We start from the raw sequence: 27,997 nt of genomic DNA on the forward strand, positions 1-27,997 counted from the left end.
CAGGATCTCTGTACAAGGCTATAAATCCATACCTCATTTCTAATGAGCTCTCTAAAGAGCCACAAAGCTGAGATTTATTCTTATACACAAAGTGATTTTAAAAAGAAATTAAAATTGATTTTCTGTATTTCCCCTTACTAATAAAATGTTATAACCCATAAAGGTGTTATTTCTATAAACATTCTAAAATGATAGAGCTGTTTTGATGGTGTCTATTTTTTGGTCTGATTGTATCAAATGCTGTCTTATCAGATCAGCATAGAAGATTCCTTCACAGGTTGTTAAATGACAAGATATACATCAGATTCCACTTTCATTAGAAGAGAAATTTGTAAAGTGGACAAAACATTCCCCACAGTTCACTTACCCCAGGTAAAAGTGGTTTCTCCTGTAAAGTTGTGTAATCCTGTATTTAAGTTGTTTTGAAATCTCCCTAAGAAAACACAAAATGAACAGTATTGAATTGCATTTCTACTCTGATAGATGGAAAAGGTGGAAGGACAGACTGACCAGAGCAAACTGCATAAACAAGATATGTGGACAAAAGACAGCCTGATGTCTTAGGAGGCGGGTACAAAGTTTTGGTGTGCTTTGCCGTGTATTTTTTGGAGGACAGGGGTCCAGTTAAAGAGCGAGGAATGGGGCAATGTGGAGGAACATGAGGGTTGACGTGTAGTCAGACCAGGTCAGGAACCTCACATACCAGCTCTTATCTCTGACACGCTGTAGTGCACCTGAAAGAACATGACCTTGTCAGATGTCTGGTCTAGAAAAGCTGCAGTGACAGAGGAGTGAAGACCATTAGAAGAAGTGACACTGGAAGCAATATTTCTCAAAAATGAAGAGGGCATGGAGAAAATGAGAATGCAGAAGGACATTAGAGGAATTTTGGAAAAGCAGATGAGATTTGGAAGGAAACTTAAGGGGATCATGAAAGAGAGATAAAGCCAAAATTCATGTCAGGACATTTCGTTTTCTTTCTTTTAGCATCTGAGCATGAAAAACTGACTGTGATAGAGAATTGAGGGGAAATGGTGTGGGGTTACAAGAGATGATAATGAACTAAGTTTTAGAGAAGTTGAATTAAAGATGTGGTTCATCAAAGAGTTTATGACTTCTAGATAAAAAATGAATGCATGTTCTGGAATTCAAGAAAGAAGTGATGGCTACAGAAGCCATAAGCAGGGAGAGACGGGGTAGATCATACTGGGGGAGAGAATGGAATGAGGAGAGGGCCAAGAGCGGGACATTTGGGGACACTGATGCTTAAAGGTCGATCAGAAGAGAAGCTGAAAAATGAGATTGTACAGAAGTGAGCAGAGATGCAGGAAGAAAATCAGGGTATTGTGATGCTACGATTCCAAAGGAGGAGACAGTATAAAGAATGTGGGAAGGATCAAGCGTGCCAAATAAGACAGATAGTTTGAGGGGAAACTCTGTGTGACAGAGCTGGAAACATAGAGGCTGCACGTCCATTCTGGTTGTCTTAGGGTGTCTTGGATGGAGTCAAGTACTCTTAGAATGAAGGAAAGCAAGAAACTATTAAGCTATTAGAAACATGCTTTTCATTACTTTAAAAAAAATTTGTATCTTAGAGAATGGTACACTATTTCTCTATATATTTTTGATGTGCTTTTATACAAATACTGCTCTGTTTAAAAATGTTCATTAGTATTAGAAATAAACACTGCCCAGAAACCTATTTAAAACTTATTTTTAAATAACTGGATTTTATTTCTCATTAAATTAACCAGATCCCTTTATACACCTTTGTCAATATAAAAATTAACATTAACCAATAGTCTTTGTCAGTGGCATGTGCCCTGATCCCATATTCTTTCCCTGGGTTGAGCTTCTGTGATATATTATTTCATCTCAGCTCTCTGACTTCTCCCATGAGAAAGTTCTTTGGAGGATCACTTCATAACCCAGGGCTACATACCTTTGACTGTAACACAAGTCAGTCCTGGAGGGCGGGAGGCATCTGCCTAAATCTATCTTTATCTATATCTATCTATGTTCTTATATTTGTCCAATCATTGTGTTTTCTCTGATCATATGGCCTATATTGAGAGGGTGAAATAAAGGTATCAATTTGTGGTTAATATCACCTAACTTTGGAAACAGTTATCTTAGCAACTCTTTGCTTCTTTAAATCACCTCATTGATTTTATTACCACATAAACAATTTGAAATCAATTACTGAATATTGGTGATTATTATAAATGGTCCTACAGACTGATTATGACATTAACCGCAGGCACAGCGGAGAAAGGGCTCTGTATAAGCAATAAAGTTGCATTTTGTCTCTGTGGTACAACATACAATGAGTCAATTACTGTAAACTTAGCTTTCAAACTAGGAAGTCTTGTGAAAACAGCACAGCATGGGAAAAGAAGCACCATTTATAAAATATATGGAGCCTATATTTTAAAGTTATTTAAATGAGATGAAAACACCCATGACTAGAATAGACTGAGGTTTTAACATGCTGTATATTTCATCAGTGATTATCCTAAAAAAATCCCTAGATGTAAAATAATGTATCTATGAAAAGCAGTTGCAATTTACTGTAGTTGACATGATAATTTATGGAAAAGGAGCTACTTTAAGTGCATTTGCTAAAGGCTCTAATTTCTCAAGCACCAATATATTGATTGTATTCTCCGTCATGTGAACACCCAGGCATATTCCTTTCCTATTCCCATGTCCCAAGAATGGGACAAAGTCCAGTGATCACAGTGCATCTGAAGATAAGGCCAACACCAAACCCTTGGTTCTGTAAACTGAGCACAAGATGTTGGGTGTATTGTTGCCTTATAATAAAATTCATTCTATTATGTTACTTTGTGAGAGACATACCTCTCTTAATAACACAACTCTGGGTGCCCCATCTAGGACCTGGAAGGACTTGAGAAAGATTGTTCTGGTTTGCAAACAATCACAGTAGGGGGTTTTATTATTGGCATAATGCCTTGCTAGTCACCATTGAAAGAGGCTTCTGTTAAGCTTAGGAGGATATCATATCATCAAAGAAAAGGGGAAAATAACTTTATGCTTTGTAATATTTTATGTTCACTTCTCAGAATTAGTCCCTTTCTATTATGTAAAACTCATTCATAAAACTGATAAAGATTGCACATAAAAGGAACACAAATTCATTTCACTTGTGAATGTTGATGCAAAAATCCTAAATCAATTGTTAGTAAACAGAATTCAATGGCACATAAAAATATAACATGGATATATAGAATATATTCCAGGAATCTGAGGATGTTTGAGATGTAGAAAATCTATTATAGAATTCATTATATTAATGGATCTAAGAACAATAAGTGAATTGATCTTCTCCATTAATACTAAAATGGGATTTCATATAATTCAACCACCCTTCATGAAAAAAGAGAAGTTAACAGCACAAATGGAGAATACCTTAAAGTAAATGACTCTATCTATACCAGTAAGTCCATCTGTCTTTCTTCTATCTATCTATATTATTCTGAAGCCAAAATCATCTTTAATGGGAAAACCCAGAGACATTTCCTGCATCATCACCCCACTATTTAACTCATTTGGAGGTATCAAACAATGTACTCAAATAAAAAATTGGGAGATAAGAATTGAAATAAAGAAGTAAAACTAGCTCTATCTGAAAATAATATAAAGCTATACCTAGAAATAGCAAGAGGATCATTAAGAATAAACTACTGTAAACATTCAAATATTTCAGTAAGGTAGCAGGATCTTAAATCAATGCATAAAAATCATTAGTCTCTTGATACATAAACTCTAAACAGAAGATGTAATAAAAACAAAACTTCCATGTATAAGGAAAAATAGTTAAAATTCTAGAAATATAGTTAATAAGAAATACTAGTATGTAAAAGCCTACATCAGGAAAACTTAAAAACAGTATTATACAGCACAAAAGTACACTTGAAGAAATGGAAACATTTCCTAAGTTTTTAACAGAATGGCTTTCTTAGTTAATATATCATTTCAGCATGGCCCAAAGGAAAACACCAATAATTTATTTCTGAAATTAGAAAACTTAATTTTAGAGTTCACATGAAAATAATAGGTAAGCAAAAATACCCAGAGGAATCCTGAAAAAGACGAGCAAAGGGGATCAGCCCCGCCAGATATTAAATCATCACATAAAGCCGTGACAAGCACAACAATCTGGCATTGGCATGGGGATACACAGGCCAATGAAACAGAAAAGGAAGTTCTGAATTGACCCAAGTACATATGACAGATCATTTCATTATACAGGTGGCATCTCAAAGCAATTGGGGAAAAGTTGTGTTTTTCAGAAATTTTATTTTAAAACTCAATAAATACTTAGAAAACTTAAAATTGGTTACGTCACAGAGTAAATAGAATATGATCCAATGAATCGAAGACATGTATGACAAAAACCAAATCATACAAGTTCTAGAAAAAAATAGAAGTGGATTGCTTAACAATGTGAGAGTGGGGGAGTATTTCTAATAATAAATAAAATGGAGGAGTAAGAAAAATTGATAAATTTAGCACATTGAATAAACAATTTTTTTTTTGCATGGGAACAACATAAAGTTAAAAGACAAATGATAAAAAAGGACAAAATATTTGAAATTTCTAAGACAAAGAACCCTAACACAAATGACCTTTAAGATAGGTAAATGAGCCTTAGATGGTAGATATGATCGTAGTAAGATAAGAACCCCCTGTTTAGAATAGTTTTTACATTTTTAAATGATTGAACAAAATCCAAAAAGTAATGTTTCGACAGATGAAATTCAAATTTATGTGTTCAAATTTCATTCCATAAATGAAGTGGATTTTTTTCTTTGATTATACTATACTCACTTATTTACATGTTAGGGGCCCAGTGCATGAATTTGTGCACCTTGAAAGGAACTGTGGGCCGGCCGTGAGGCTGCTGTCGGCACAGGGGCAGGTCTCGGCCCATCTACTGCGCCCCCACCTGGCCCCTCCTGCCATAGCCCCTGGTCCCATCTGCTGGCAGCCCCGCTCCCACTGCTTCCACAGGCTGATGGAGCTGGCCCTGCTCGCACCCGCTGCTGGCACTGAGCAGCGATCAAGGCCGGTGCCAGACGCCAGCAACAGGTGTGAGCAGGGCTGGTGCCAGCAGCAGGTGCGAGAGCTGGGCAGGACCGAGAGCTGGGCAGGACCATGGTGTGCGGGAGCAAAGAATTTCCAGTAACTACCACAGGCTCACCCTGATGACAGTGACCTGCGCCGCACCTTGGTCTGGTGCCCCTCCTCACCTGCTCCACCATCCCACCACAGCTGACACCCACCATGTTCCGAGCTCTGCCGCCTGCTGCTTATGCCTGCCATGTTCCGTGCACGCCCCCTGGTGGTCAGCACACGTCATAGTGACTGGTTGTTCAGTTGTTCTGCCGTTTGGTCTATTTGCATATTCGCCTTTTATTGTATAGGATTCTTTCTGGCTGCTTTCATGGTACAACATAACTGAGTAGCTGTGATAGAGACAGCATGGCTGCCAAGCCTAAAATATTTGCTAGATAGCCCTTAAAAAAAAAGGTGGCCCACCTCAGGTCTAGAACCATGTTTGTTTGACTAAGAATTCTAACTTGAATACTGAGAGAAAAATGGACCAAAGTTAGTCATCATATAGCTGTCCAGGTATCTAAAGACATCTTATATTAAATATATGTACATAATCTAATTATATAAAAGCCTAAGCAATTGGAACAACTGGAACAACCAGTCACTATGACACACACTAATCACCAGTGGGCAGACACTCAACACAGGAGCTGCGTTCTGGTGGTCAGTGTGCTCCCACAGCCAACCTCCCCTGGCCGGCCAACCTTCCGCAGTTTCTACACCCGGCACATCCCAGAAGCAGAGGGGCCTAGGAGATTAGAGTCACACGTTTGTGAGCCCAGCTGAACCGAACAGAAAGACCAGTCAACTGAGCTCACTCAGCCAACTCACAGAATCATAAAGAAAACACATGGTTATTGTTTTCAGTTTCTAAGTTTGGGTGCGGTTTTAAACATCAATACCTAACTGAGGAGAGCACTGTTATTAGAGACTGGCAAATGGGGCCCTAGAGTCAGGTGACTCAGGGGACCTTGCACTTTATAATTCCTTCCTCAAGTTATCTTAAGCCCCGCTCAGCGGCTGAGACCAGGGGCACTACAGTCTGGTTTTTTTTTTATTTTGGGCTGCACCTCCCCCTGACTAAGAAAACAAAACAAAACTGTATCGTGACCAAAAATAGATAAGCTAGGAATGATAAATGAATGTATATGTACATGTACATGTATATGTATGTATGTGTATGTGTATATATATGTGTATGTATATAAAATATTGAAGGAAACACAAATTCTGAAAGAACTAGAAAGATACATATGTTTTCAGAGCATAAGATTTACCTTATAGTATGCTATTTCTCCCAAAATTAAACTATGAGCTTAATGCAAATTCAATTAGAATTTCTCCAAAATGATTCTAAGAACTGGACAAAACTATTTTAAATTTTATACAAAAGGATAAATGCTCAACCATAGTGAAGAGAATTATGTAAAGAAACAGCAGTAAAAAAGGACTTTCATTACTTGATATTTGAAAGAACTATGAATCTGCTTTAGGGAAATCGATATATTATTAACCTAGGAACAGACACTAGAACAACAGACTAGAATAGACAATTCAACCTATCTCCCATATGTGAACGTAACTTATGAAAATAGCATTGCATTGATTCAGAGAGAATCAAACAGGCTCTGTAATGATGATACTGACATAATTCTGATTCCATATGGAAAAAAATAAACCCAGTTCTCTGTCACACTTAAAGGTTTACATGCAAAGTTTGTATAGAGACAGATATAATATTCCCATAAACAAATGCAATGTTCCTACATATAAATAAAATTAAAGTTTGGAGAAGAAAATAACAAAAAACAAACTTGGAAATATATTTTCAAAAATAAATAAATACTCTGTAGCACATCTGACACGCCAAGCAGTGTTCTAAGCTTTTTATATGTTTCAAGTCATTTTTCGCTCACAGCAACACCTTTAGGAAGTTATGAATCTTCTCGAACACACAATATCTCTTTCCAGTCACAAAACTTCAGTGTCTGGGGTTGCTCCTCATTGTGCCACAAGGAAACACAAAGTTCCTCTGAAATTCGAAGTCCTTCACAATGACCCCGGTTCCCTTCATAGTCCCCCCATGAACTTACTCTGGGCTTTCCTTCATGCCCTTACTTCAGTAACAAATCCTGCTGCTCTACTTTCTTTACTCCACCCATTTCAGACTTGAAACCTGGTGATCTTCTCACACCCCATTTCCCCCATATAATCTTTCCTGATCTCATAAATAATCTCACCTATAATCAATCCCTTACACCTTTGTTTTCTTAAAGCTAGGGCATTTAATTTTTTTAATTTATTGATTTTAGAGAGGGAGAAGAAGGGGTAGAGAGAGGAGAGAGAGAGAGATTTTTTGTTCCACTTATTTATGTATTCACTGGTTGACTCTTTTATGTGCCCTGAAGGGGGATAGAACCGGGAGCCCTGGCTTATTGAGAGGACTCTCCAATCAACTGACCCACTCGGCCGGGACTTACAACTTACTGGATATTTTTCAGTGTAGTGAATTCCCCACTGAAGGATAAACGCTGATAATGGAGAATATGTTTTACTTATCTCTAAAGTGTTTAGGACAGAATAACTGCTTGAGCTATATATATCGAATGCAGTACATTAATGGAGGAAAAGGGAGCTTTCTGCTAGGTTTACCAGTATTTTCTACTCAGAAATGTTTAGTGGCTTTTCAGAGCCTATATTCTAAACTTTCTAGCATGACATGAAGTCTGGCACAGCTTACTATTTCAGCCTTTTATAGCTGTACTCTTATTTGAATTCTTTCCAGTGTAATTATTTACATGCCCTTAAATACATTTCTCAATCTCTATTTGTGGTGCTGTCTCTTCTGATCTACAAATTCTTTGAAGTCAGAGACTGAGTCTTATACAGTTCAGTATTTTAATGGCTAAACAGATGAGGGAAACAGTAGGTGCTCAAAAAATTTAATAGACGAACAAACGCTGCCCCACCAATCTGTAATGACTTCCTATCTGCTCTTCAGTTACCACAACACAGGGAGTGCCTTGAAGCTCAGTTCAAATATTACTCCATTGACCTGTAAGGCTTCCTCTGTCCCCTCCACCGGGAAGTAACCTTATATTTCCTTCAACTATAAATGCATCATACGGGCCACTTTCATTCAGAGATTTTTAAGCAACCTCTGTAGGTATCTTCACTTCCCAGGATTTAGATGTCTTCTTCCAAATAGTAAAAAAGCAACTTGAAAATCAAGCCACAGTCTATTTTTCTTCATTTCCGAAGTCTGGCCAATGGTGATGGCTTGCCTAAATTCAACTTTCCATCTATTCCTATGACTGAACTGTGGTGCCACCATTTCCAGAACCACAGAGCACACTTTTTCCACTTATGGTTCATTGTAACACCTTAGTTTTTCATGTTTTTTATCATTTACATACACAGATCATCTTTTCTATAAACCCAAAAGTTTCAAGAAGCCAGGAGAGTCCAGGACCAGTCTGTCTTTATAACCCTTCAACACAGTGTAGTGGGGAATGAAAGCATTACATAGTCTTTTATTCAGTAAATGATTATCACTTAATGGACATTTGCTGATAAAAGATAAATTATTTTTCTACTTTTCACAAGTGCACTTTTAATTTGTATTCTTTCTAGTTTAATTACTTACATTCCCCTCAGATACACGTGTATTTCTCAATTTCTCTCTATGCATGGTTTAAACACTTGCCTTATATAATTTTATTATTTTATAATTATGTACCACAAAATATTTAAAAAGTTCATTTGTATATCTTGGGATTCTATTTTAATTTCTGTGTTAAGAAGTTCCAACACATTCAAACCTTTTAGTCTTACAGCTTTTAGTCTTTTAATCTTAAAACACATGATTTTGGACATATTAAAATTTATTAAAGAGAAATTAAAATAGAATCTTAAGACAGACAAAGGAGCTTTCTAATACGCTATCTTACAGAATTACAAAGTAACAATGAAAATTACGTAAGGCACGCGTTGAAGACATGTGACCATGTTAAGAGCACTAGGAGTCAGGAGGCTGCATTCTATTGGCCGTACTTGCTTGTGTAGATTTTGTCAGATGTTAAGCTCCTGAGGCTGGTTTCTCCAGGTGTGAATGGGATGGAAGCATGAGCACCCTGTGCTCTGAGGCTGCTGCCGGGCTCTGGGCTGTGCTTTGTGCACGGAAAGTGATTTGAAAAGACCAACATTGTGCAATAGACAAGGTTAGCTGTTTCCTGGACCTGATACTCTGCAAGATGTTAATGTGTATTTTTAAAAATAAAATAAAAACAACGTGGCCATTTATGTTTGAGAAACGTACAGAACACATTTCATTTCTGGAAGAGCACAATTCAATGCACTCTATTAAACAACACAAACTTAGTCATTTTTAAAAAAAAAAGACCCGCTTAACTGGTCGCAGCATTGTGTTTACCAAATGCCTTTGACCAACAAAGGTCTTTCCATTTTTTTAAATAACATATATTAATGCCTAGAGGAATTAATGTTTTTCTACATCCAGTTTCAATAAGTTTGGACTAGACACTAAAAACTTAACCTTTCATTTAAATTAAATAAATAAAAAACATCCAGTAAGCACGTATTGCCTAATGGAATATTTTAAAATGCAAATGAGCAACGTTCTGCATAAATCACTATGAGGGACTTAGTCTCGTAAGTTGGGGAAATATTCTATTCCCGTTTGGCCCCTGCGGTGCTGTTTACTTCGAGGGAACACTCGTTTCCTCAATGACACCCTCGTGGCCAGAGGAGTGAGTGCTTTCTCAAGGTACTTCCTCCACTTCCAGATGGTATTTCTGGCTTTTCTGAAATCTGTAAAACTTTGAATGCTTCACAGAGGACAAATGATCGAGCTGTACAGACTAACAAGCCGCCATTTAGTGCAGACGCTTTTCCTTTGGATTTTGAGGGTAAATAGTAATATGACTTTGTAAAACGGAGCATAGGAGAATCTTATCTTACAGGATTAAATAAGATTTTGGGATGATTGGAGGAGAGCCTGTTGTTTTGATTCAGTACGTTTGAGCCCGGAGGAAAAGCCAGAGTTCCCCATGCTGTCCTAATGCTATTTGCGCTTCAGGATTAGATTGGCTTCTCCCAACCCACCCATTAGAAACCTGTTTGTTTGTGTGAAGTCAGATAGATGGAAAGTTTAATTCCTCCTCCGTACCCAAGGCTATAGGAAAGAGGTAAACATGGAATAAAATTCCATTTATGTGGAAAAATAATAGAATAAAGCTTTTGGTTTTATCTTATCCCTCTCGGCTATGCCAAAATATAAACTTTGAGTATTTGCTCCTTCCTGTGCTGTTAAAAGGGATAATTCCGGCTTCATTCACATCCAGGAACAGTCTCCTGGAAGTGAGGCTCTGCCCCATCTCTGGGGAGGAGGCTCGCTGTGGAGTCCCAGCAATAAAAGCTGTTCATTACTGCAGGGGTTTTGAACCCACAGCTGAGCCCTTTCTACTGGGGGTCAGAAAAGAGAGGGGAAGCCTTTAGGGTTTGAAAAAGCCTCTCTGGTGATTCTAATTTGCCTGCTGGAAGCTGGGGGCCATCTTCATGCCGTTTTATCACTGCGGTGTGGAAAGGCACAGCCTTAAAGACAAATGTCTCTCTGTGGGCATGGGGCTGACTAAATGTTCACTCAGGGCATAAATGACGATTTGCTTAAAAAGCTATCACAATGCTATTTTTGTGTCCTCTTTCTCTCTCTCAAAAAAAGAATGATCTCTTACTCTTTGAGATAGCATGGAGGGACCTAGAGAGTCTTACGCTAAGCACAATAAGCCAGTTGGAGAAAGACAAGTATCACATGATCTCACTCATATGTGGAATCTAATGAACAAAATAGATCCGGAGACAGAAGCATGGAACAGACTGTGGAGTCTCCAAGGGAAGGCAGGGGAGGGTAGGTGGGTGGGAAGAGATAAACTAAAGAACTTATACGCATATATGCATCACCCATGGACACAGGCAATAGGCTGGTGAAGGCCTGGGGCGGGCAGGGGACAGGGTCGGACTAGAAGGAGTTAATGGGGGTGAAAAAGGGGACATATGTAATACTTTCAACACTAAAGATAAAAAAAATAAAATAACAACAAACACTTTCGATGTCTCTCACTAGGTCTTAGGTCAAGTTGGAGCTCTTTAGATCAGTGGTTCTCAACCTTCTGGCCCTTTAAATACAGTTCTTCATGTTGTGACCCAACCATAAAATTATTTTTGTCGCTACTTCATAACTGCAATGTTGCTACTGTTATGAATCATAATGTAAATATCTGATATGTAGGATGGTCTTAGGCGACCCCTGTGAAAGGGTCGTTCGACTCCTAAAGGGATTGCAACCCCCAGGTTGAGAACCGCTGCTTTAGATGATCACAAAGGGACTATCTGAATTTGGACTTTGCTACTCTGGCCCTGTGGTAGAGGGAGAGCAAGGAGAGTGTGGCACATAAGCAGAGTTATCTGACAGGGACTGTGGGAGTTCATACAATGTTACCTGGACAACAAGCTGGCGAGGGCCTGGCCTGTCCTTTTTCCAAGAGCTAAATGCAAGCCACTTGATTTCCTGCAAGAATGGGAGCTCCCTCCGTCGGCACCCTTGCCCCCAGCAGAGCGGACTGACATGCCATAGAATCCATGCTCCCAGGAGCAGGGCCCCTGGGGATCCCAGGCAACTCTTGTAAATAGCTTGCCTGGTGCCAAGCAGCTTGCTGATTTCCTCATTGACATGACTCCTTTCTTAAGAAAGGAGACCCATGTAAGTGAGGGAGAGTTTTATTAAGGAAAAAAAATAAAAGAGTAGAAAGCACCTGACCAAAATCTTCAAAAGAGGCAACTGAGTGGGTAGGAAGTATGGAAGGTATGAAGACTGTCTCTCCCAACACTCATTTCCAGTGCCTTCTGACATGCTTTCTTATAGTTTCAGGATCCCCTCATTGCTAAGGTCCTGGAAGTAACGTAACCCCTGTCAATTTCATGAACTAAGTTACGTGGAGTAGGAGAAGAGATGTGAGGCATCAATTAAGCGAGAGAGAAATGATGCTGGAGCCAGTAGTCGTGGCAACTTGATGCAGTGGCCGACCACCGCCTGCTTTGGCTGCATCCTGGTATTGGGCAGTGGCGTTGCGCTGGACCTAGCACCTGGGACAGAGCTTTCTGACCAGTGGAAGAGGTAGCATCTATCTCAGTGGTCCAGTTCTGTGGGAAATCGCTGTTGGAATCTCAGTGTACAGTCTTTTCCTTCAGCTTTTGTAATAATTCTGCGGCATATTTATACTTTTTAAGTAACTCTATTAAACTAGTCAGAGTTGCAGTTGCCCTTAGATGGAGCATTGGCCTGCGGATTAAAGGGTCCCAGCTTTGATTCCAGTCAAGGGCATATGCCCGGGTTGCGGGCTCAATCCCCAGTCGGAGGTGTGCAGGAGACAGCCAATCAATGATTATCCCTCAACATTGATGTTTCCATCTCTCCCTCTCCCTTTCTCTCTGAAATCAATAAAAATATATTTTAAAGATAATAAATAATAAACTAGTCAGAGTAATTGAATGTGTTTGAAATTATGAACTTGGAAGAAGATATTTTTCTAAGCCTTACCTTCCTACTGCCACGACCCTTTAATACAGTTCCTCATGTTGTGGTGACTCCCAACCATAATATTATTTTCGTTGCTACTTCATAACTGTAATGTTGCTACTGTTATGGATCGTAATGTGAATATCTGATATGCTATATGTGTTTTCCGATGGTCGGGACCCACAGGTTGAGAACCGCTGTAGGTCTCTCACATTTCTGTTCATCTGGCTGCCTTTGTTCTTTAGTATCGTTGGAAAGATGTTCACACAGTGAGCGGCCTGGGGAGGCAGTGATGGTCTGCCCCTCCAGCGCAAGAAGTAGGATGCTTACTGACTGATATAATAAAGCTGTTGTGTTTGTGAACTGGTCTATAGAGAGGCCCACATCACGAGAAACTGAAAGTGACCGCTAGTTAACACTCAACAAAAATCTAGGTCCCATCGTCTGAGAACCTGCAGGGGATCGTGTCCTGTCAACACTACATGATGAGCTTGAAGCGGGTCCTGTCTCAATTGAGCTTCGAGACAAAAGCAAGCCTGGGAGAAACCTTGACTCGGCCTCCTGAGAGGCCCTGAGCTGGAGGGCCCGCTGAGCAGTGGATTCCTGACCTACAGATACTCTGAGGTGGTCAATGTTGCTGCTTTAAGCTTCCAAATCCAGGGGTCACTTGTTATGCAGTCATAGATCATGAAAATATTCCCTACCTGAACTTCTGACCTTGGATGACGGATTGCAAGCAAAAGGTAGAGGAAACCTGGATCTCTGAGACATTGTTTAGAAAAAAGCTGCCTGACCAGAAATATCTAGTTTGGGCTTTTACATGACTGAGAATTTATTTGCTAAGTCACTGACATTTTTGGGTGGATAAATAGAGCTGCTAAAATTACTTGCCTTAATAAAACCATCTACTTTCCTTTAAGGTGTTTTGTTATTTACTTGGCATATTCCTGACCCAACAGTGTGCTGTGCAGATTTCCCTCATTTTTCAAAATGATTAATTTTAATTGTTTCAATTTTTCTCTTCTATTGACTTAAAAGTTATATACTCTACCTCTATTTTATTTTTTCTAGTGCTTGCCCGTAGCGTTTAAATGTGTGACTGTAATGTGTCATTGGATAAGCAGGACTCATAAGTTGTTATCAGAAAGCAACTTCTATTTGTTTCCTACTACTCGTTGAAATGTGATTTAATGAGGAAAGTTCACTCCTGCCCCTAGATAAAAATACAGGCAATGCATGGCTTATCTGATAATTCGTAGGGAACATAATGTCTTATAATAACTTTATGCTAAAAGGAAACACATTTTTCAAAAAATAAGAAAATCTTGGCATGTGTACTTTTACCAAATTCCTCAAGTATTTCTAGTCCACCCAGAGTAAGAGAACCACATAAAACATAATCTTGATTTAGAAATTAGAATGTCCAATCCAACATGCTAGTTTCCTTATTAGTCAACCTTTAAGGAGAAGGCTCCTCCCCCTCACCTCTGAGATGGGCTGCCCTCTGCTGGAGGAGTCTGGTACTTACTTTCTCTTCAGGAGCCTTGTGTCCCTCCCTGCCTCTTCTTGACAAGTTTCTAACCCACCTAGTGTCAAAGCAAGAGAAGGGAAGATGAAAAGGAGAGTAGGACAGTTCTTGTTTGACTGCCAAACTTAAAATTTTATATGTAGATTTTGCCAACAAAATATTTATCAGTATAGTTCTCTTCTACCCGAAGAATATAAAAACTTTAGAATATTTTAGTTTTATTATACAGTAACTAGAAGCCGCCGGTGCATGAAATTTGTGCACTGGGGGGGAGGGCGGGGGTCTCTCAGCACGGCTTGCATCCTTCCGCAGTCCGGGGCTCTCACTGTCTGGGACCCCTCGCTCCTTACCACTCACCTGCAGCGGAGGTGAAAGAGTCTCCCATCACAGCCACTGCACTCGCCAGCCATGAGACTGGCTTCTGGATGAGTGGCGCTCCCCCTGTGGGAGCACACTGACCACCAGGGGGCAGCTCCTGCGTTAAGCATCTGCCCCCTGGTGGTCAGTGCACATCATAGCGACTGGTCATTCCACCAGTCATTCCACCGTTCACTCAATTTGCATATTAGGGTTTAATTATATAGGATAAACCATACATGTTATTATTGTCTACAGCTTTAGCTTATCTTTATTTCTAATCTTACCAAATTGGTGATGGTCATTATCATTGTACACAGTCAAGGTTCACTCACGTTTCCCAACTGTTTTGTTCAGTATTACTATTAGCTTACTGAGGTTTTACTCACATGTTTCCCAGTTGTTTTATTTAATGATACTAGTTGCACTTTATTGCCCTTAAGAAGTCTTGTGTTCCTTTCCAACATTACTACCTCCCTCTTTCCTCCATGTAACCACTATCCTAAATCCCAATAGGAGAGATCACCTTTGCCTCTTTCTCCCTCACTCTTGAAAGAGCTTTCCACTGGCTGTAGACTTAGACTGTAATTATTTTCTCCCCATCTCTGGAATATATGGTAGACCCCGTGCTGTGTGCCTACCTAGGATCCACTTTGCATTCTCTTGGTGAGAGAATAGTAAAGCCAAAAGGCCACCTAAGTATCTCCGTTCCCAGACTTCATTGCTACAAGGGTTGGCCATTAACACAATTCTTGCTAAACAGATGTAAGTGAAACTCTACTGGTCATTTCTGCAAAAGGTTTTACTTCCATGACAAAAGACGACAGACATTGCTACCCAAAATCCCACATTTCTTCTCACCTTGGATGTGCATGTGACTTTTTCAGCTACAGCAGCCATCTTGTGACTTTGAAATGACAAGCATGAGGAAGCAACCGAATTTCAGAGATGCCAGCTCTGACATTATTGAGCCATATAATTAGTGCCAGCAACCACTAATCTGATTTCATATTTAAAAATGTTGTATTTTAAACAATGTGATATATGACACAACATGTATGTTCATTTCTTTTCACCTTTGGACTCACTCTACTCTTTCTGCTCTTCTCTGCCTAGCATGCTCCATGTCAGCCATTCTTTAAGTCCCAGTTCAACTTTACTTCTTTTGTGAATATTGCCTGATTCTCAGGCAAAACAACTCATTCTAGCAACAATTTATCCATGTTTTATTAGCATTTATCACATTATATTATAACATTTGTGTCCGTCACTCTCAACAGACCGTTTGCTCTTCAAGAACAGGTGTCCTAGTTTCTTTACCTACAGGACTCCCCTGTTATCCACAGTTTCACTTTCTGTGGTTTCAGTTTCCTGTGGTCAGCTTCAGTCTGAAAGTATTCGATGGAAAATTCCAGAAACAAACAAATTGTAAGTTCAATCTGCACCCCATTCTGAGTAGAATGACGAAATCTCATGTGGTCACACCGTGGACGTGACTCATCCCTTTGTCGTGTCTCTACACAGTAGGCTCTCCCTGCCTGTTAGATCCCTAGGAGCCATTGTCCTTACCAGATTGACCACTGCAGTGTGCCAGTGCTTATGTTTAAGTCACCCGTATTTTACTTAATAATCACTAGTAATCCCGGCAATTTGGACATGCCAAAGAGAATATGTAAATTGCTTCCTTTAAGCTAAAGGTGAGTACAGCACAATAAAATACTTTAAGAGAGAAAGAACCACATTCCCAAAATTTTTATTGCAGTGCACTGTTATGTTTATTCCACTTTATTATGTTATCAGTATTACTCTCTTACTCTGCCGAATTTATAAATTAAACTTTATCATAAGTTTGTATGTGTAAGAAAAAGAGTATATATAGGGTTCAGTACTACCCACAGTTCCAGGCACCTACTGGGGGTCCCCTTGGAACATATCCCCTGTGGAAAAGAGGGGAACCACTGTACATTCTAATACCAATAATTGCTTATAATTGCTTGTTTGATGAATCAATCTATGCCTGATGGGGCTGGCTGCAATGTTTTAATACAAACTGTATAACTAAGATCTTCCCCTCTTTCTTCTTTTGCTGAGTATGTTTCATTCAGTGGCTCTTACTGACAAAAGAACACAGAGCTCCTGCAAGTATTTTGCAGTTCAAATAATTCCTCCAGAAACCTCCCCAGGGGTGATGGGAGGAATGGTTGAGAATGTTCTTAATGAGCTTTCTGTTCCTAGAATATTGCACAGAATGTTATTGTTAATAACACTTATTTTAATTCTCTTCTGTCCTTAAAATGCTGATAGCGTAAATATCAAGTTTCCCACTAGAGAAGAAATACTATTTTAACATCTGTGAGTCTAGAAGAACGATTCCCATTATGCAGAGCAGAGTTGGAGAACTAAAACAAAGACGATGTTAAAGAAGATTGTCTTGGAGCAAATTTTACCCCTTCAGAATGATTTCACTATTTTGCCATTGAGGTTTATCAAGCTGCAGAATATTTTTCTTTCTTTTCTTTTTATGACTATGAGCTTTTTTAACTAGATATACTTTAACATTTGTTGATTTTACTTTCTTTTCTGGGACATTGTTTATGGTTTAAAAACATCTCTGTATTTAAAACAGAAAGCTTACTGTTAAAACCCATAGACATCTTACTATATGGGATTCATAATTAAAGGATGAAGGTAAAACAGATGGAGAAGTAATTTAGTTAGACTAAAATAATTTAAACCTTGGCAGGTAAAACTGTATTTGGAAAATGATACCTCCATACTACCTCACTAGAGTAAATTAAACCTATCATGATTTTAGATCGGACATAAACTATTTCAGTACTTGCTAGGGAAATATTTTAGAGATGGCTAAATTCTCCTTGAGTTGTCATTCCTTGGGTTTTTATATATGTCCAAGCTATAAATCCTTTTTGCAGGGTATGTTTGGTTTACTAGTTATTCATGTGTATTCCTTTTTATTTTCTACCATCAAAAGTTATTTCCATTCTTCCATACAAATATCTCATTTCTTTCTTGTTCTACTCTAATTGTTCTTTGTTTATTGGATTTACTTTAAAAAAAAAAAAAGCTTCAAGTTTCTATTTTGTTTGCATTAAAATGGAAAGTTCCACATGAGATGTGCAAACTTAAGTTTCTAGAGAAATTTGGAGGCGACATAAATGAAAGAGTGGGCTGATATAGACCCCTGGGGCATGAATTTGTGGGGATGGTTGGATCAAAGAACACATACCCCATCAAAAGTGGGTAGCTGCTATTTAGCTCCTGCTAATTTTTAATAGATTTTTTTCCAAGAAGGTTATACATCCAGATATTTCTGTGATACTTTTATTTTTTAAAATGTTGCCCTATGTGTAGGCACTGTCCATCAGTGACTGTTAACACCACAAAGAGAGAGGTGATGGAAGAATATATCACTGCCTGTGAAGCAGTGCTGTAGATTAAAAAAAAAAAATACATACATTGAATGTGAACACAATGTAACTTCCAGCTCCAACTCCCAATTTACAAGGAAACAGAGAACATAGGAACTTGTTAAACTACACCACAGGGATGCAATCAGCACAGTCCAGCCTGTAGGGAACTATAGGACCAACAACACAGTTTCTTCACACAAATAATTGCAAGGGAACAAAAGAGGTGGAGGGGGAATTTATAGACTAAACCATTTAAAAGATACATTAACCAATTACAAGGTGTGAACCTACACAGATCCTGATTTTTTTTTTATTATAACTTATTTTTTAGCTACTCTTTGGATACTTGATATCAAGGAAATATTGTTGATTTTTAAAAATATGATAAGGTGAGGGGGAGAGATCAACCAAAGGACTTGTATGCATGCATATAAGCATAAGCGATGGATGTGGACAACAGGGTGTGAGGGTGAGGGCAGGATTGGGGGGATGAGAGGACATTGGGGGGATAAGGACACATTTGTAATATCCTAATCAATAAAGAGGGAAAACAAATAAATAAATATTAATTATTATTTGATTTATGTCAAACATAATCTTTAAGAATACATGCCCATTTTTAACAACAACAACAACAACAACAAATATGATAAGGTTATCTGGCCAGTGTGGCTCATGGTTTGAGCTTTAACCTATGAACAAGGAGATCACAGTACAATGGTTCAATTCTCAGTCAGGGCACATGCCCAGGTTGCAGGCTCAATCCCTAGTAGGAGGGGTACAGGAGGCAGCTGATTAATGATTCTCTCTCATCACTGATGTTTCTCTCTCTCCTTCTCCCTTCCTCTCTGAAATCAATAAAATATATTTTAAAAGTAAAATATTTTTAAATAAAAATATATTTTAAAAATATAAGGTTAATGTGGTTATATTAGAAAAGTGCCCTTATCTTTAGTGATACAAATAAAAATATTTATGGATGGAACTTCAGAAAAACATTCATATTTTAAAGAGCAAAATACTAGGCAAACATCCTGTGTCTGTGAGCCACGCATGGAGGTGTGCTGACAGCATGCAATTTCTGATCTGTAAAAATATATTCAAGTAATTTACAATTCCTCTTGTTTTTCATCATCAAAACCTAGAATATATTAATCTTACTTAATAGATATAAAGATATATAGGCCACAATTTTTACTTGGAGAATCTGATATATATAAAAATTTAAACCTTAAAGAATAACACAACTTTGCCACCCTCTCACTTACTATTTTAACGTTACTCTCCACAAATGTATCTCTAATTGCTGGAGTGTTGGAATGTTTCCCCGGATTTTTAGTCTCATAACAGTTCATCTAATGCTTCCGAGTAATAACACATTTCAGTTTGTAAGCAGCTGAGGGATCACGTCCGCTGTGAAGTGTTATTTCTCAGCAAAGCATCCCCCCAGGTCTGCCAGCCAGCGCATGCGCCCTATTCACAGCGCTCAATGCCATTAGCACATTGCACAACGAGACCATTTGGGGACTGCTCATGCCCTCCTCCAGTCTCCGCGGGGACAGCTTATCATTGGTGTGTTAGAAACACCGCATTCGGTCTGATTCCCGCTGCAGACCCTCCTGAGCCCCATTGGACGAGAAGTGGCCACAGGACAGCAACTGGCACTTCCATCCCACGTGCTCAGTGAAGGCTGGTTCCCTCCCCGCCCCGCCCACGGCTTCCTGAAGCCCCTCCAGGGATGAGCAGAATGATCTAGTAGAGTGTGTCCGAGTCTGGGGATGGGGGTGAGGGCTGACATATGAAACTTCCTGGGGGATCTTTCAGGATTTATGTAGATGAACCAGAATTCTGAGAGGTGGGAAGCCACATGAACTCTAGCAAAAACTCCCCAACTAATTCTAACATGTCATCTTGCTGGTGAGGCCCCTGCTCATGGCCGCCTGGGCCCCCCATGGCCTTGCGGAGAACCATGCTCTAACAAAAGGCATCTCAGGATCTTAAATGAGAGAACTTGCAAAGAAGGCTGCTATTCTGGTCTACCTTAGGAAATCTAGCAATCTGTAAGTTTCTTCAGCATGTCAAACTTAAAACTAAATCTTAAAATCCCAAGAATAAGCATGACTCTTATTTTATGCCACGAATGTTAAAACAATCTTGTTGCTTTTTTCAAAAGAAATTATGTTTATATCTAACATTGTTGTGATTATTAGCAAAACAAATGAAAATAAAATACTTGCAGTCAGTTCAAGGAATACTTTCCTAAAAACCATTGTAGTTACAGTTCAGGAGTGAAATCACTCACCCAGAAACAGAGCAAATGGGAAGAAAAGATTGTTTATCTATTACTAACTAGAAAAATAAGTTATAGAATAAGGAATAAGAAACTAGAAATTGGTGTAAGCAAAGAAATAGGCTTTACATGTAGCTGGTACGAGGCTACAATCCTATATAATAAAGAGCTAACGTGCTAATTAGGCCGAACAGGAGAACGGCCATCCAGACAGCCTTCTAGCCCAGGGGTGGGCAAACTTTTTGACTCGAGGGCCACAATGGGTTCTTAAACTGGACCGGAGGGCCGGAACAAAAGCATGGATGGAGTGTTTGTGTGAACTAATATAAATTCAAAGTAAACATCATTACATAAAAGGGAACGGTCTTTTTTTTTTCAGTTTTATTCATTTCAAACAGGCCGGATCCGGCCCGTGGGCCGTAGTTTGCCCACGGCTATTCTAGACAAAGCTGGAAATGCACAGGCTGAGGCAGCTGGGATTGCAATGGCCAAGACAGCCGGGGCTGTGAGGGCTGAGCCCCTTGCACAAATTTTGTGCATCGGGCCTCTAGTTTGATATATGGAAATACCTTGGAAATGAGGTGGAAGGAAGCAAATGACCACTCATGGACAATCAATCAAATTCAAATGTCCTGGCTTAATCCTGCCTTCTATCTGACACTTCTAAGGTCCGTGGATATCTGCTCACATTGTTCTTGTACTTGCGACACCTTTTGTTGGAAATATCCTGAGGGAGTTACATAACTTCCTCCACACTTTTTTCCTGTAAGATTGGGCTTTTGTGAGTGTGATGTGGGACATATCTACACTAATGAAAGAGAAAAATGGTAATTGGCGTACGACGATACCCTTTTCATTGGCTAATCAGGGCTATATGCAAATTAACTGCCAACTATGATTGGCAGTTAACTGCCAACTAAGATTGGCAGTTAACTGCCAACTAAGATTGGCAGTTAACTGCCAACAAGAATGGCGGTTAATTTGCATATGTAGGCACAATGCAGGGAGGCGAAAGGTAAAGCAGGAAGAAGCCCCCTGACACTGACAGTGATCGGAAACCCAGGGGGGAGCTAAGAGCTGGGGGACAGGGCAAAGGCGGCCCTGGGGCCGCCTTTGCCCTGCCCCCCAGCCATGATCGGAGAATCAGGCGCCTTTGCCACCCTTGCCAGTGATAGCAGGAAGTAGGGGTGGAGCCAGAGATGGGAGCTGGACACGTTCGAAGCTGGCAGTCCCAGGAGCTAGGGGTCCCTTGCCTGGGCCTAAAGCGGAGCCCACGATCACGGGGCCGCTGCAGCTGCGGGTCCCCGCTGCCCGGGCCGGATGCCTCAGCCAGAGGCGTTAGGCCTGGGCAGGGGCGGAGCCTGCAACCGTGGGGAGCTGTGGGTCCCCTGCCCAGGCCTGACACCTCTGCCGGAGGCCTCTGGCCTGGTCAAGGGGCCGATCCGGTGATTGGTGATTGGAGGGTGATGAGGGTCAACTCCTCTGGCCGAGGCATCAGGCCTGGGAAGGGGGCTGAGCCAGGGATTGGGGGGATATGATGGTCCCCTTGCCCAGGCCTGAAGCCTGGGTCAGAGGCGTCAGGCTTGGGCGGGGGGTGGAGCAAGTGATCAGAGGGAGATGGGGGTCCCCTGCCCAGGCATGATTCCTGGGCCAGAGGCCTCAGGCCTGGGCGGGGGCCAGAGCCAGTGATGGGAGGAGTTGGGGGTCCCCTGTCCAAGCCTGACACCTCTGGCTGAGGCATCAGGCCTGGGCAAGGGGCAGAGCCAGCAATCGGAGGGGTCTCGGGGTCCCCTGCCCAGGCCTGATGCCTGGGCCAGAGGCATCAGGCCTGGGCTGGGGGCAGAACCAGTGATGGGGGGAAATGAGGGTCCCCTGCCCAGGCCTGACACCTCTGTCAGAGGCGTCAGGCCTGGGCAAGGGGCCAATCCTGAGATTGCAGGGTGATGGGGGTCAATGCCTGAGGGCTCCCAGTATGTGAGAGGGGGCAGGCTGGGCTGAGGGACACTCCCCCCCACACACACACACCCAGTGCACGAATTTCGTGCACCGGGCCCCTAGTATTAACATATTTTGGCTTTCTTCTTGGAGGCTGATGGTCAAGATATGAAAACATTGATTCTTCTCAGAATTCCTGTAAAACCTATTTTTGTGTTTCCCTGCACACTCCACCCATCCCTTCTCTACAAGCTGTCCCTTTTGTTGGTCAAGGGGCCTCAGTGACCACAGGCTGGCGGCACTTCACCCTGGCTGTGCGTGAGGGGCATGAGGGCTTCCAGGGAAGCCCGAGTTCGCCCAGTTTGCTGGCAGAAGGCCGACCGCGCTGTGTAATTTGTTACAGGTGTGCACCCACGTTGGCGCTGAGGAATGAACAGGGACCAAGCAATTCCTTATTGCTATCACAATACATTTTAACATCCGAGCCTAGTTTATTCATTGTGTGGATTGTTTCTAAAGCAACGAGTGTTAAACTAAGGGGATTACTTTTTAAATATCAGCAACTGCTATTGTGCTCTGTAGTAAAAGAAAAAGGAAAACCCTCTCTACAAATAAACATTCCACTGAGGATCATAGACCCACACAAAGCATAAATCTCTGGTTAAACCTCCAAGGTGAGAGAGATGCAATCTCTTTATACTTCTCTAACTTCTCAGTTTCTAGTATGTGCCTCTGCCCGCTGTGTCAGGTGGCAATTTGGGGTCCCCACTTCCTTTGCCTGGAGTTCTGCCTGAGGTCCCGTTTCCAAGTCTTTGGCACTGAGAGGACTTGGTCCCAGTTACCCATCCTCTGGACATGTGGGCAGCCACTTGTACCACAGGCATCACAGCTGGTCCCCAGCTGTCACTGTGTCACCTCTCCTTCCTGTCAGAAAGCTCCTTATTGTCCTCTACTCAGCAGGGGACTAATCTGCTATTTCTGCACCATACTGAGCCACCTAATTGTCTAAGTAGCATCTTTAGTAGCTTCTTCTATTCCCTCATCACCCTCCATGCAGGGGGCAATGCTGGAGCTCCCAAGCCAGGTTGCACCACATGAACTTCTGTGACTATCTCCGGTTCATCTGACTAAATATAATCCACAAACCTTTCCTTGGGAACCTTGCCTCCCTAGGGCTCTACCAAGGAGGCGGGCACAGCTTACTCTTCTGAGGAGACTAGAAACATAGCTTCCCTCTACATGCACTTCTTCTTTTTTCAGCTTTTCTTCTTCCTCCACCTTCTTTTCATCAACGTTATTGTGATACTAGAGGCCCGGTGCACAAAAATTTGTGCACTCGGGGAGGGAGGGGGGGGTCCCTCAGCCCGGCCTGTGCCCTCTCCCAGTCTGGGAACCCTCGGGAGATAACGACCTGCTGGCTTAGGCCTGCTCCCGGGTGGCAGAGGGCAGGCCCAATCCCTAGGTGCAGCCCCTGGTCGGGCTCAGAGCAGGGCCATTTGGGGAGTTGGGGCACCGCCCCATGTCATGCACAGAGCAGGGAGGATCAGGAGGTTGCGATGCCACCCTCAGTCACGCTCAGGGTAGGGCCGATTGGGGGATTGGGGCACCGCCCCCTGTCACACTCAAGGCAGGGTCGATGGGGAGGTTGCGGTGCAACCCCCCGTCACACACAGAGCAGGGCCAATCAGGGGGTTGGGGCGCTGGCCCCTGTCACTCACAGAGCAGAGCCCATCAGAGGGGTTGGGGCGCCGCCACTCTCACACTCAGGGCAGGGCCGAAGGGGAGGTTATGGCTCTACACCGTCACACACAGAGCAGGACCCGTTGGGGGGGGGGCGGGGGGGGGAGGGGGTTGGGGCACCACACCCTGTCACACACAGAGCAGGGCCGATCAGGGGGTTGGGGCACTGCACCCTGTCACACACAGAGCCGCAGAGCGATCAGGGGGGTGGGCAGCTCCCCCCTATCAGGCACAGAGCAGGGCTGATCAGGGGGTTGGGGCGCCTTCCCCTCTCCCGAACAGAGCAGGGCGGATAGGGAGGTTGTGGCCCTGCCCCCTGTCGCACACAGAGCCGCAGGGCGATCAGGGGGTTCAGGGGGTTTGGGCACTGCCCCCTGTCACACTGATGCCGGTGCCGGGAGGCCTCGCGGCTCCGCTGATCCCCGTGCACTGGGTGTGTGTGGGGGGGGAGTGTCCCTCAGCCCAGCCTGCCCCCTCTCACATACTGGGAGCCCTCAGGCGTTGACCCCCATCACCCTCCAATCGCAGGATCGGCCCCTTGCCCAGGCCTGATGCCTCTGGCCTAGGCGTTCGGCCTGGGCAGCGGGGACCCGCAGCTGCAGCGGCACCACGATCGTGGGCTTCGCTTTAGGCCCAGGCAAGGGACCCCTAGCTCCTGGGACTGCCAGCTTCGACCTTGTCCAGCTCCCATCGCTGGCTCCACCCCTACTTCCTGCTATCACTGGCCAGGGCGGAAAAGGCACCTGATTCTCTGATCATGGCTGGGGGGCAGGGCAAAGGCGGCCCCAGGGCCACCTTTGCCCTGCCCCCCAGCTCTTAGCTCCCCCCTGGGTTTCCGATCACTGTCAGTGTCAGGGGGCTTCTTCCTGCTTTCCCTTTGGCCTCCCTGCATTGTGCCTACATATGCAAATTAACCACTGTCTTGTTGGCAGTTAACTGCCATCTCAGTTGGCAGTTAATTTGCATATAGCCCTGATTAGCCAATGAAAAGGGTAGCTCGTACGCCAATTACCATTTTTCTCTTTTATTAGTGTTGATATTTGTGTACAATAAAATACACTGTAAGGAATCAGTCCAATGAGTTTTGACAAATGGCCATCCCCAGGTAATTGTCACCACATTCAAGCTACAGGACATTTCCATCACCCTCCCTCATGCCCTTGGCAATTGCAACTTCTCCGATTCCCTAAACCAGGCAACCACAGGTCTGCTTTCATTACTATAGATTCATTGCACCTGTTCCAGAATTTCTTATAAACGGAATCTTTTACTTCTTTCATTTTCACAAGGATTTTGAAATTTCCCCATATTGGTTAGGGTAACCGTATTTCATTCCTTTTTATGGCTAGTAATGTTCTATTGTATGAATATATCAGTTTGCTTATCCATTGCATTGTTTTCAGTTTAGGAGGATTACTACTAAAGCATTCATGTACAAATATTGTTTGGATATAAGTTTTGATGTTCCTATGTTAATTACCTAGGCATGAATGTGCAGGGTTGAGTGATCAGACTTTGATTAACTTTATAGGAAAATGTCAAATTGTTTCTCAAAGTGGTTGTATCATTTCACATTCCCGCCAGCGAGGTCTGAGAATTCTAGTTCCTCCACATCCTTGTCAACACTTGGTATTGCTGAGCTTTTTAATCTTAGCCATTCTAATGGCATAATAGTTTACTATTTCCCTGATGAAAAACAAAAATGAGCACCCCTATATATGGTTATTAACCATTTATATGTTTTCCTTGGTTCAATATCTGTTCATTTTTGCCAATTTTGTAAATAGATTTTGGTTTTCTTATTCATTTATAAGAGTTCTTTACATATAATAGATACAAATATGAAATACATGTCAGATACATATATTTTAAATATTTTTCCATCCATAATTTGCTTTTTTATGTATTAATGGTATATCTCAAAGAACAAAAATTTTTAATATTGATAAAGTCAAAACAGTAAAATATATATTAGTGTGCTAAATGCTCTGAGAAACCTTATGGTAAAGGTAAAGGTATCTCTTTCATTTTGTTTAGGTATTTCCCAAAATAATTTGACTATGGAAACTTTTTGCTTACCCATTAATATCTTATTTAATTCAGGTTCTGTGGAACACATAATTTATGAAATAGTGACATGTCAAGATGATATTGAGGTCCACCTAGCCTGACTCCTCCTGTGGGTGGGAGGGTGTAGATCACATAATGGACAATGTCCGCATTGGAAGATGCTTCAGAACCCTGGGTTCTCTTGGTCAGCAGGGGAAGTGAGGTGGTAGAACTTGTTCTGAGGGTTATTTAACGATTGATTGATTGATTGATTGAGGTATTACATATGTGTCCTTATCCTCACATTGCCCCCCCCCCCATCCCATGCCCTCACCCCCAGGTGTCTGTGTCCATTGGTTAGGCTAATATGCATGCATACAAGTCCTTTGGTTGATCTCTTACCATCGCCCTCCCATCCTCCCCTGACTTCCCTCTGAGGTTTGACGGTCTGTTTGATACTTCTGTGTCTCTGGATCTACTTTTGTTCATCAGTTTGTGTTGTTCATTATATCCCACAAATGAGTGAGATCATGTGATATTTATCTTTCTCTGACTGGCTTATTTCGCCTAGCATAATGCTCTCCAGTTTACAATTTATTTTTGCCTGGAATCTTGTTTGGCTCTTCCAGTCACTCCATCCTTGAGAGGGGTGGGTCAATTACCCTACTGTCGGTGAAAATAAATGCTAATGATTTCCACAGTGGAACTGCTAATGCCTTATAACACAGAGTTAAGGGGAGTCTCCTAAGGGCATTAGAAACAACCCAAAGCCTTTCCTCCTGACCCTTTAATGCACAGAGGAACAAGAGCCTGGAACCTACTGTTGAGATAAATGAATAGATGGACATGCTTATCTTGTCAAACTGAGGTCTTAACATTGGGACACGTATTACATGAAATAAAAATAGTTTTTAAAGATTTGAAAAATATGCTAGAACTGTCAGCATTTAATAAGCCCAAGGTGACAGCAAGATTTAAGCAGAAATCATTTTGACTTCTGCTTATAAGAAGATTGTCTGTGGCGTGGCAAGGCTATTTTTGGCAAGAATCAATGCAGAAAGATAAACAGATGAGTTAGGTCTCTAAAGGACTAACTTTTTTTTTTTAATGAGGGTTAACTTTTGCTGCATCCACTGGCAGGACATTATTAGCAGAGCAAGGAAAGCACTTACTACCAGGAGAAATGACCTGCAGAGGGTCTGGGTCCAGGGGAGAGGAGGAGATGGAGAGAATACGAATGGCTAGTGTCACTGTCATAAAAAAGGAACCATACGCCTCCACTGTCTTCTTTCATGTTCGAGTGTTATTCTGCATGCACCACGTATACCGCATGTTCAGTTTACACAGCTAGACCTCCCCATGTCACCTTGTCTGCATGCCAAGACTATGCTTGTCTTCTCCACTAGAATCGAGTTTGGGCGTAATCAGCATTTATTTTTTGTCTTATTGTTTTTATTATTTGTTAATATCTTGTCATTCTGTGTAACTTCATCTCCCTTGTAATCCCACTAAAGCAGCGGTTCTCAACCTATGGGTCGTGACCCCTTTGGCGGTCGAACGACCCTTTCACAGGGGTCACCTAAGACCATCCTGCATATCAGATATGTACATGACGATTCATAACAGTAGCAACATTACAGTTATGAAGTAGCAACGAACATAATTTTATGGTTGGGTCACAACATGAGGAACTGTATTGAAAGGGCCAGAAGGTTGGGAACCACTGCACTAAAGCCATGCATGGCATTGTGTTGGAGGAATGGTAAATGTCTTCGACTCTAGACATTTCCCCAGAGGGACAGCATACATGCTTACTTAAGCTCCACACCAATGCAGAAAGGTGAACATTAGAATATCACTTTTACAACTGAGCACATGTAGGATTAGAGGGGTTAAATGTTTTTCCAAAGATCATAGCGTTAGTGGTAGAA

At 41.7% G+C, this 27,997-nt stretch overlaps 1 long non-coding RNA gene across 1 annotated transcript in view; it reads right to left on the reverse strand.

The window, feature by feature from the left end:
* The window catches only part of LOC132226465 (uncharacterized), a 149,524-nt gene that overhangs the window by 22,650 nt on the left and 98,877 nt on the right, over positions 1 to 27,997 (reverse strand). The window contains exon 2 of the long non-coding RNA XR_009451061.1: positions 14,265 to 14,322. This is a non-coding gene — a long non-coding RNA (uncharacterized LOC132226465). The remainder of the gene's footprint in view (positions 1 to 14,264; positions 14,323 to 27,997) is intronic.

The sequence above is a fragment of the Myotis daubentonii genome, chromosome 2 (assembly GCF_963259705.1).
Source record: "Myotis daubentonii chromosome 2, mMyoDau2.1, whole genome shotgun sequence".
NCBI classification, from domain to species: domain Eukaryota; kingdom Metazoa; phylum Chordata; class Mammalia; order Chiroptera; family Vespertilionidae; genus Myotis; species Myotis daubentonii.